The following is an 8,800-nucleotide window of genomic DNA, read 5'->3' as shown; positions in this document are numbered from 1 at the left end:
CTCAACAGCTGCCGCACTTTCATTGCCAATAATATATCACTATGGACCTTCTGTTACACAGTCTGTTTTCCTTAATAACGTTACCACAGAAGATATAAATGGATGGAAATTGTTAGAAAATTTGCAACATAAATTTTAGTAAGAAGTTTTATATGTACGTATATATACAAGTCATAATCAAAATGGTTTCTCTCTCACTCGACCTTGCTTTATTCATTCACAGGATGAAGGTGTCACTGGCTAGACAGTACTTACTGCCCATGAAGAGTCAACGGCATTGTTGTCAGTTCTGGAGTCATGTGTAGGCTACACCAGTTTCCTTTCCCAAAGGACATTGATGAACCAGATAGATTTTTACCGACAATAGGCATTGGATAAATGATCATCATTTGGTTCTTCATTCTAGAACTTTATTGAGCTCAATTTGCAACATTTGCCATGGGATTTGAACCCAGTTACCCTGAATATTACCTGGGTCTCTGATGAACAGTCCAGAGATAATATCATTAAGTCGTTACAGCTACCTTGGAAATCTCTTTATCTTGCAGTTGCACTTGTAACACCTATTCACATTCTGTAAGTGGGTTTCCTCACTGTTCATCTTTATAGTTCTTTTTAAATGAAATCTCTCTAATGCTTATTACACTGTTTGGATACATTCAAAATCTATATCAATCATTTTCTGGAAAACTTAACTGAAGTAAATCGACCTTTTCTACTAACTGTGACAGATCCCTGACTCTAAATTAATTAAGCATAAAAGTTGTCTCTCACTATGCAGGGTGCTCTGATCTGATTATTTTAATGGAAACAGCTGTAGCTGCATATATTCTGTACCTTAGATGTATTCTTTCTCCAGAGTCATTATTGTTTTCATATGTAATTTACTTCAAAACAAACTGCACTGAACAAACAGTTTCTACGTTAACCGATAACTTCTTTGGACATTTTCCGCTGCTTTCAGCCATGAGTAAACACTGGTGATTGGTAGATATCTCAAATAATCAGGGATTCCACAATTTAACCGTGCTTCTCCATTGACCTGTTGTTTAATTGGAGTGCTCAGGTATTTAAAAGGGGGCTCTGCCTTCCCAGAAGCACTGAGAGAATGAAAACAATCCTTCCATTTAAGAGCTGCAGAAAGACATTGTTCTCAATTCAACATCATCTATCTCCACCTACTTTGTCATTGACAGTCGTGTGTGTGTGTGTGTGTGTGTGTGTGTGTGTGAGAGAGAGAGAGAGAGAGAGAGAGAGAGAGTGAGAATGGGTCTCTGTGTGTGAGTGATAATGGGAACTGCAGATGCTGGAGAATCCAAGATAATAAAGTGTGAAGCTAGATGAACACAGCAGGCCAAGCAGCATCTCAGGAGCACAAAAGCTGATGTTTCAGGCCTAAAAAGGCCCGAAACATCAGCTTTTGTGCTCCTGAGATGCTGCTTGGCCTGCTGTGTTCATCTAGCTTCACACTTTATTATCTTGGGGTCTCTGTGTGTGCATGTCTGTGTGTTTGAATGGGTGTGATTATGTGTCTCTGCATCTGTCTGTGTGTGAGTGCATGTGGGAGTGCGCATCTGTCTGCCTTTGTGGGAGAGAGTATGTGTCTGCGGTTACGAGAGTGTATGTGGCATTTCAAGAGCTCATCCAACTACTTTTAAAATGTTGTGAGGTTTTCTACCTACATTTTAGGGGAGGTGACACACTTGTGGTATTATTACTAGATATCTTTACCAGAGAGCTAGCTATTATTCTGAGGATCAGGTTTCGCATCCTGCCATGGTAGATGGTGAAATTTTTTTTAAAAAGTATAGAATTAACAACCTACTGATGACCACAAGCCCATTGTCCATTGTTAGAAAACCCCATCAAGGTCATTAATGTCCTTCAGGGAAGGAAATCTCCCATCTTTACCTGGTCTTCCCTACATGTGACTCCAGACCCACAGTAATGTGGTTGATCTGAACAATCCTTTGGGCAGTTAAGGGATAGGAATAAATGCTGGCATCATCAATGACACCCACATACAGTGAGTGAAAAAAAATCAAAACAACATGAACTCCCAGGCATTGTCTGGATTGTGTGTGTGTGTGTGTGTGTGTGTGTGTGTGTGTGTGTGTGTGTGTGTGTGTGTGTGTGTGTGTGTTTGTGTTTAAGAGACTGCTTGACAGAATATGTGTACGTATGTATTTGATTATGTGACTGTGAACCTCTATGTGTGTATCTGTTTGTTTGTGCAAGATTGTTAATGTGTGTGTATATCCTTGTTCCTGCCTGCCTGACTGTGTGTGGGTGCCTGTCTGCTTAATATATCTCTGTGAATGTGGGCATGTGAGTCAGTACATGTTCGCATGCGTCAGTTTCTGGTTGTATGTGTCTTTGCATATGATTATGAGACTGTGCGAGTGTGAGTCTATGTGTCAGTGTGACTTTAATCATGAATGTGTGTGACTGTGTGAGAGAAATGTATCTGAGGGTGAGAAAGTGTGCCTCTGTGAGGACTTGTCTCTATATGTATTTCTGTTTTGAGTGCACACATGTACCTGTGCTTCTGTCTGCATTACGCCTTGTGCATGGGTATGTGTGCCTGTGTGTATACATGTGTGTGGTCGACCATACACTTGTTTCTGTGTGTGTGTGTGTGTGTGTGTGTGTGTGTGTGTGTGTGTGTGTGTGTGTGTGTACTTGTATTTATACCTTTGTGATTCAGTGTGTGTATGTCACTGAGTGTGCTTATGTTCTGTAGCTTTCTGCAGTCTTCCTCCATTTAAATAATATTTAGCCCCTCTATTCTTTCTGCTAATGTTGATCACTTCACATTTCCTGACACTATATTGCATTGCCTGAGGATTTTTTGCCCCAGTTATTTAAGTTGTCTATATTGTTATGAAGTTGTGTAGAGTAATCGTGATTTGGAAGGAAGTTAGAATTACTTTGTTAAAAAAACAGTGTGAGGCCCCTTTAAGAGTTAGAGTGCTTTTCTAAGCTTAGAAATTTATACCGTATGTAGCTGAGGATTCTGAAACTGAAATGTAACAGTTGGCTGATTGGAAACACGAGGCTTGTTGTGACGTTTTGGCAATGAGCTGGAATCAGCCAATTAATTTAAATCAAGCACTTACTAATTGAAAGCCATTTCAATTTAAATCTGAGACAGCAAGGTGTAGAGCTGGATGAACGCAGCAGGCCAAGCTGCATTAGAAGAGCAGGAAAGCTGATGTTTCGGGCCTGGGCCTTTCTTCTGAAACGTCAGCTTTCCTGCTCCTCTGATTCTGCTTGGCCTGCTGTGTTCATCCAGCTCTACACCTTATTATCTCAGACTCTCCAGCATCTGCAATTCCTACTATCTCTGAATCAATTTAAATCTGATGGTTTTGACAACCTCGTACCAATGCTACTGTAAGAAAACAGATCTGTCATTGAAGGTGTATAAGGAGAGGGTTTTTGAAAATCAGTGTGAGAGCAAACCACCATCTGAGAAATAAGCACAGGGCTCGCACAAGAAATCGCTAACTTCTCGAAGAAAACATCAACTATCCATAAAACGTACCAACAGGCACTTCTCGCTAAGATTCCTCACAGAGAAAACATTCCTGACAGCTGGAACAGTGGAAGAAAGGCATTTGTGACTTGAGAGACAATGGAGAAGACAGAAATTCTGGAAAGCACACTCTGTGTGGGCTTTGAGAGATTGTTTGAATTTATTTTTTCCTTACTACTTGGGTTACATAAGTGGAACTTGTGTTTATTGGGACAACGTTCCAGTAGAATTTAGTTCAGTTTGGGAATAGTTAGGAGTTGGGGGGGAATTGCTCAGTGGTTCTGTTAATTTTTTCACTGTTACAGTTAAATAAATAAATTGTTGTTTGTTACTTATAAAGTGAATATCAGGATATTCTTTCATTTAACCTCCCCTTCACCGAAACAGTATCCATTTGCAGAATATGATATCTTCACCATTTACCTTCCCACCTATCATCTGCAAACCTGGCAATACTACATTCAAATTACACACCCATGGGCTCTGATCTCATTAAGTGGAAATAAGATAGAACAGATTCCTACTCTTCCCCATCATCCAGTCCCATTTGTTTGTAATCGCTAACCCCTGACATTTGTACCACCAATCTCCATGGTAACAGGCCATACCCCTTCTAGCGAGTTTTGAGAAGATTTGTAGCTCAGGTTGAGTTTCTGGTTGTGAGTTTGCTCGCTGAGCTGGAAGGTTAGTTTTCAGACGTTTCGTCACCATTCTAGGTAACATCATCAGTGAGCCTCCGACGAAGCGCTGGTGTTATGTCCTGCTTTCTATTAATCTGTTTAGGTTTCCTTGGGTTGGTGATGTCATTTCCTGCATTGGTGATGTCATTTCCTGTTCTTTTTCTCAGAGGATGGTAGATTGGCTCCAAATCAATGTGTTTGTTGATGGAGTTCCGGTTGGGATGCCATGCTTCTAGGAATTCTTGTGCGTGTCTCTGTTTGGCTTGTCCTAGGATAGATGTGTTGTCCCAATCAAACTGGTGTCCTTCCTCATCTGTATGTAAGGATAATAGTCATAGTGGGTCATGTCGTTTTGTGGCTAGTTGATGTTCATGTATCCTGGTGGCTAGCTTTCTGCCAGTTTGCCCAATGTAGTGTTTGTCACAGTTCTTGCAAGGTATTTTGTAGATGGTGTGTGATGATGTAGGTTAGTCAGCCCATCGAGCCTGCTCCACCAATCAACGAGATCATGGCTGATCTATGCCCTAGCTCCCTTCATCCATTTTCCTTAATACTTAACGCTTGGTTTAACAAAAATGTATCTATCTCAGTTTATAATGAGCATGAAATGCAGCATCCAGTGCTGTTTATAGATCAGAGTTCTAAACCTCTCCCATGCTTTTTGAGTAAAAGTTTTTCCTAACTTCTCTCCTGAACTTAGTCAGCTCTAATTCTCAGACCAAGCCCCTGAAGCCAGCAGAGTGTGAGAATTCACTTAATTGGATCTGTAACGCTTCAGGCCATTGTTCAAGAATGATGCTTTTTCTCCTGCCTTTCTGCAAAATATCATCTGTGCAGAGGCTTGTCATCTCTCGTGTTCTGGATGTGTCTGCTCTGTGATCTAAAGAGGATATAATTCTTGTTCTGGATTAGGCTGAAGTGTTAATATATTGTTCCACTTGTTTTGAGGAGTGAAGTTTTCTTTTAAAGTATTCTAATAATAATTGGATTATTTTGAGTTCCTGAAAGAAATACAACAGTAAGTCTCTGTCTCTTTGGCATCTCACTACTTTATTAGGAATGATTAATCATTCGATTTTTCCAAACCCGATATCTTTGTTCACCTCTCTGCATTTTTTTCTCTCTCTACCCTGTGGATAATTTTGTCTGCAACTCAGCAGCAACCCCAATCCGCTCATCGCTGGCTCTCTGTTGTTATATCTTCCTCCCTCTGTTCTTCCTCTTTTTGGGTTATCACTATCTGCCTCTCTCTCTAGCTGTCTGTCTGCTCTCAATTCTCACATTTCCTGTCTGTCTGCCCTTCTCTCATTCCCTCCCTCCCTGATCTATCTGCCCGTCTGTCCTTCTTTCTCTTCCTCCATTTTCTCTCCCCCTTTTCTCCCTGGAACCCACTGCTCTGTCCCTCTGACCGTGAAAGGGAGAGTAGGAAGGCTTAGACCCAGGGCCAAAGGGTGATGTAGAATTAATGCTGTACCCCCCACTGTTCTCGATAAAGGGGAAGAGGAACTGGCATGGGAAATGAGTGACCTTCCTCATTGAATGTGTGGTAGGAGATGCTTTCAGACTGGGCTCTTGCTGTGCATTACAGCAGTCAGGAAGAGGCCAATCAGTCTCTGCACTTACTCACTATATCCTCCAGCCTGGAAGCCGTGAGTCTGTGAGGGGAAGGGAATGGCAGCAATTCAATTGTCCTTTTGTTCCTCAGGAGGAGAGTGGTCAACAGGGAGTATGTTAAATAGCCAGAGAGAGGGGGGGCATTTTGATGGGGGTAGGGGAGGGTAAAGGGTGAAGGGCCTGTTGTATGACAGAGAGAGAGATCAAAGGGGGAGACCAGATAGGACAGAGTGTTCAGTGTAATCATGGAGGAGCTGTCTTCATGGGAAGGATTTGCAAAGAGGCTGTTAGGTGCAAATCACGTGGAGTCAGAGAGGACCAAGATCATTTAATGGTGGGGGGGGAGGTGTGGTCAGCCATGTAGGGCTGCAAGGACTGCCTCTGTGCCCTCAAGTTTCAGTAATTGTGTAATGGGATCTTGCTATACATTAATATATTTAGTCATAGGCCAGTCAGTCCACACATGGTCATTTCCCTCTGACCTGGGGTGTGAGGCTCAGTGCAATATTGAGGGAATCACAGTATTTGCAGCAGTGGGCGGTGGGGGGGGAGGGGGGGGGGGTGCATGGGCGCAAATTTTTGGTGAGGAAAAATATGTGATTGGGGCCAAAATAGTTGGGGATGGCACGCTGTGGGGGAAATATTTGCAAGGGCAAATATTTGGGTATGAAATGTTGAGGGAGCAACATATCTTGGCAGGGAAAATTCAATGGTGAAAAATGGAAGGTGCTTAATATTTCAGTGCACAAAGTAATTAGGGATGCAAAATTTGGTGACCCAATAATTTGGGGCACAACATGGGGTTGGAATATCAGGGGCATGTTTTAGGGGAGTTGATATCTGGGTGGCGCAAACTTAGCGAGAAAACTATTTGGGCAGAGTGAGCAACATTTATTTTGGGCCGCAAAGTTTTGGAGGATGGCAATATTTCAGGCTACAAAATCTGAAGCAGGAAAAATGTTTGGCATCACAGTATTAGGACGGGACACAATATTTCAGGCACAAAATATTTTTGGGAAGAGCATAAATTTGGTAGGGTTTTGCAAATTTGGGAAGGGTGCAAAATTGTGTAGGCACGCGGACCTGGATTTGAATTCATGCTTATGTGACCGTGTGGGCTTTGTACATTCTTCCCATCTCTGCTTGGCTTTCCTTCAGTTGCTCTGGTTTCCTCTCACAGTCTAAAGATGTGCAGGTTAGTTAGATTAGCTGTGGTAAGATTGATAAGGGAGAGCCCGTCAATTTGATGCATTTAGGTTTCCAGAAGTGTTTAGATAAAGTGTCTCATTGAACATGGGCATGCAAAGCACATGGTATTGGCATTAATTTGGATTGAGAATTGGTGGAGAGACAGGGAACAGAAAGTGGGAATAAGGAGGAGGAGAAAAGCAAATTCAACATTTTTGAATTTGCTGCTGGTACAGTGCAGGATTGTGGGGTGTAAGGAGGATGCAACAAGGATTCAAGGTGATTTAGACGAGTTGAGTGAGTGGGCAATGCAATAATCGTAATGAAGTCAGCCAGGTGAACCTCACAGAACATGACCTCCCTGATTAGAGCTGTTAATGTGGTGAAATCAGGGAGCCCTGGCTGACAGATATAAGGAGTGTTAGGGGTTCTGCTCACTCAAAGAGCTGGTTTAGAAGAAGCCAGTTCAATGTCAATTACTGTCTACCGGTAACGAAAGGGTGACTAGGTGTCAGGATACCAGCCTCGTTGGAGTCACTTCATGTCTCTATCTCTGTCCAATGGGGTCCCTGTTTTTGGGGATGGATTCTCTACCTCACCCTCTGTGTCCATCCTGTGTTTAATGTGATATAATGACACCCTCTGCTGGACTCCCCATGTCCCTGCACAAGAAGCAGATTTTTTTTGAGAAAATATTGATGTCTGTGAATCTCTCACGTTGCACTGTTGTTTCAATCTTCAAAGAATCTCTCAGGAGACACAAAGCAGTTTTGCTCAATGCCTGGTGACGTTGTCCCTGAGGACAGACAGAAGGAGGTGAACATGCCCAATGCTGGTGTCATTTCCTCCAACTATGAATCGAATTTGTGAGGGTACATCAGAAAACATTGCAAAATGGTTCACTCGGAGGTGTCAGGATATAACTGCAAGAGAAAAACTCTATTTAATGCGGTGTGGACTTGTTGGGACGAACGGTCTGTTTCCACACTGGAGGGAATCTAATCTAATGTGTATAATGTCAGAATGCTGCTCAAACAGAAATCATTTCCACATTGCAGAGGGAGCACAAACATTTCTGCACAGGGGCATGTTCCACACTGAGGGACCTCAGTACAATTGTAGTCCTCTCTACACCAGCTGTGCGCGTGTGGATGTGTGTGTGTGTGTGTGTGTGTGTGTGTGTGTGTGTGTGTGTGTGTGTGTGTGTGTGTGTGTGTGTGTGTGTGTGTGAGAGAGAGTCTGTGTGTGTGTCTGTGTGCGTGTGTGTGTGTGTGTGTGTGTGTGTGTGTGTGTGTGTGTGTGTCTGCACAAAACACAATCATAGGACATTACAGCACAGTACAGGCCCTTCGGTCCTCGATGTTGTGCCAACTTGTCATACCGATCTCAAGCCCGTCTAACCTACGCTATTCCATGTACGTCCGTATGCTTATCCAATGACGACTTAAATGTACCTAAAGTTGGCGAATCTACTACCGTTGCAGGCAAAGCGTTCCATTCCCTTACTACTCTCTGAGTAAAGAAACCACCTCTGACATCTGTCCTAAATCTTTCACCCCTCAATTTAAAGCTATGCCCCCTCATGCTCGCCGTCACCATCCTAGGAAAAAGGCTCTCCCTATCCACCCTATCTAGCCCACTGATTATTTTATATGTTTCAATTAAGTCACCTCTCAACCTTCTTCTCTACAATGAAAACAGCCTCAAGTCCCTCAGCCTTTCCTCGTAAGACCTTCCCTCCATACCAGGCAACATTCTAGTAAATCTCCTATGCACCCTT

This window comes from Stegostoma tigrinum, chromosome 46, assembly GCF_030684315.1.
Source record: "Stegostoma tigrinum isolate sSteTig4 chromosome 46, sSteTig4.hap1, whole genome shotgun sequence".
Taxonomy (NCBI): domain Eukaryota; kingdom Metazoa; phylum Chordata; class Chondrichthyes; order Orectolobiformes; family Stegostomatidae; genus Stegostoma; species Stegostoma tigrinum.
Note: the sequence above shows the minus strand (reverse complement) of the source record.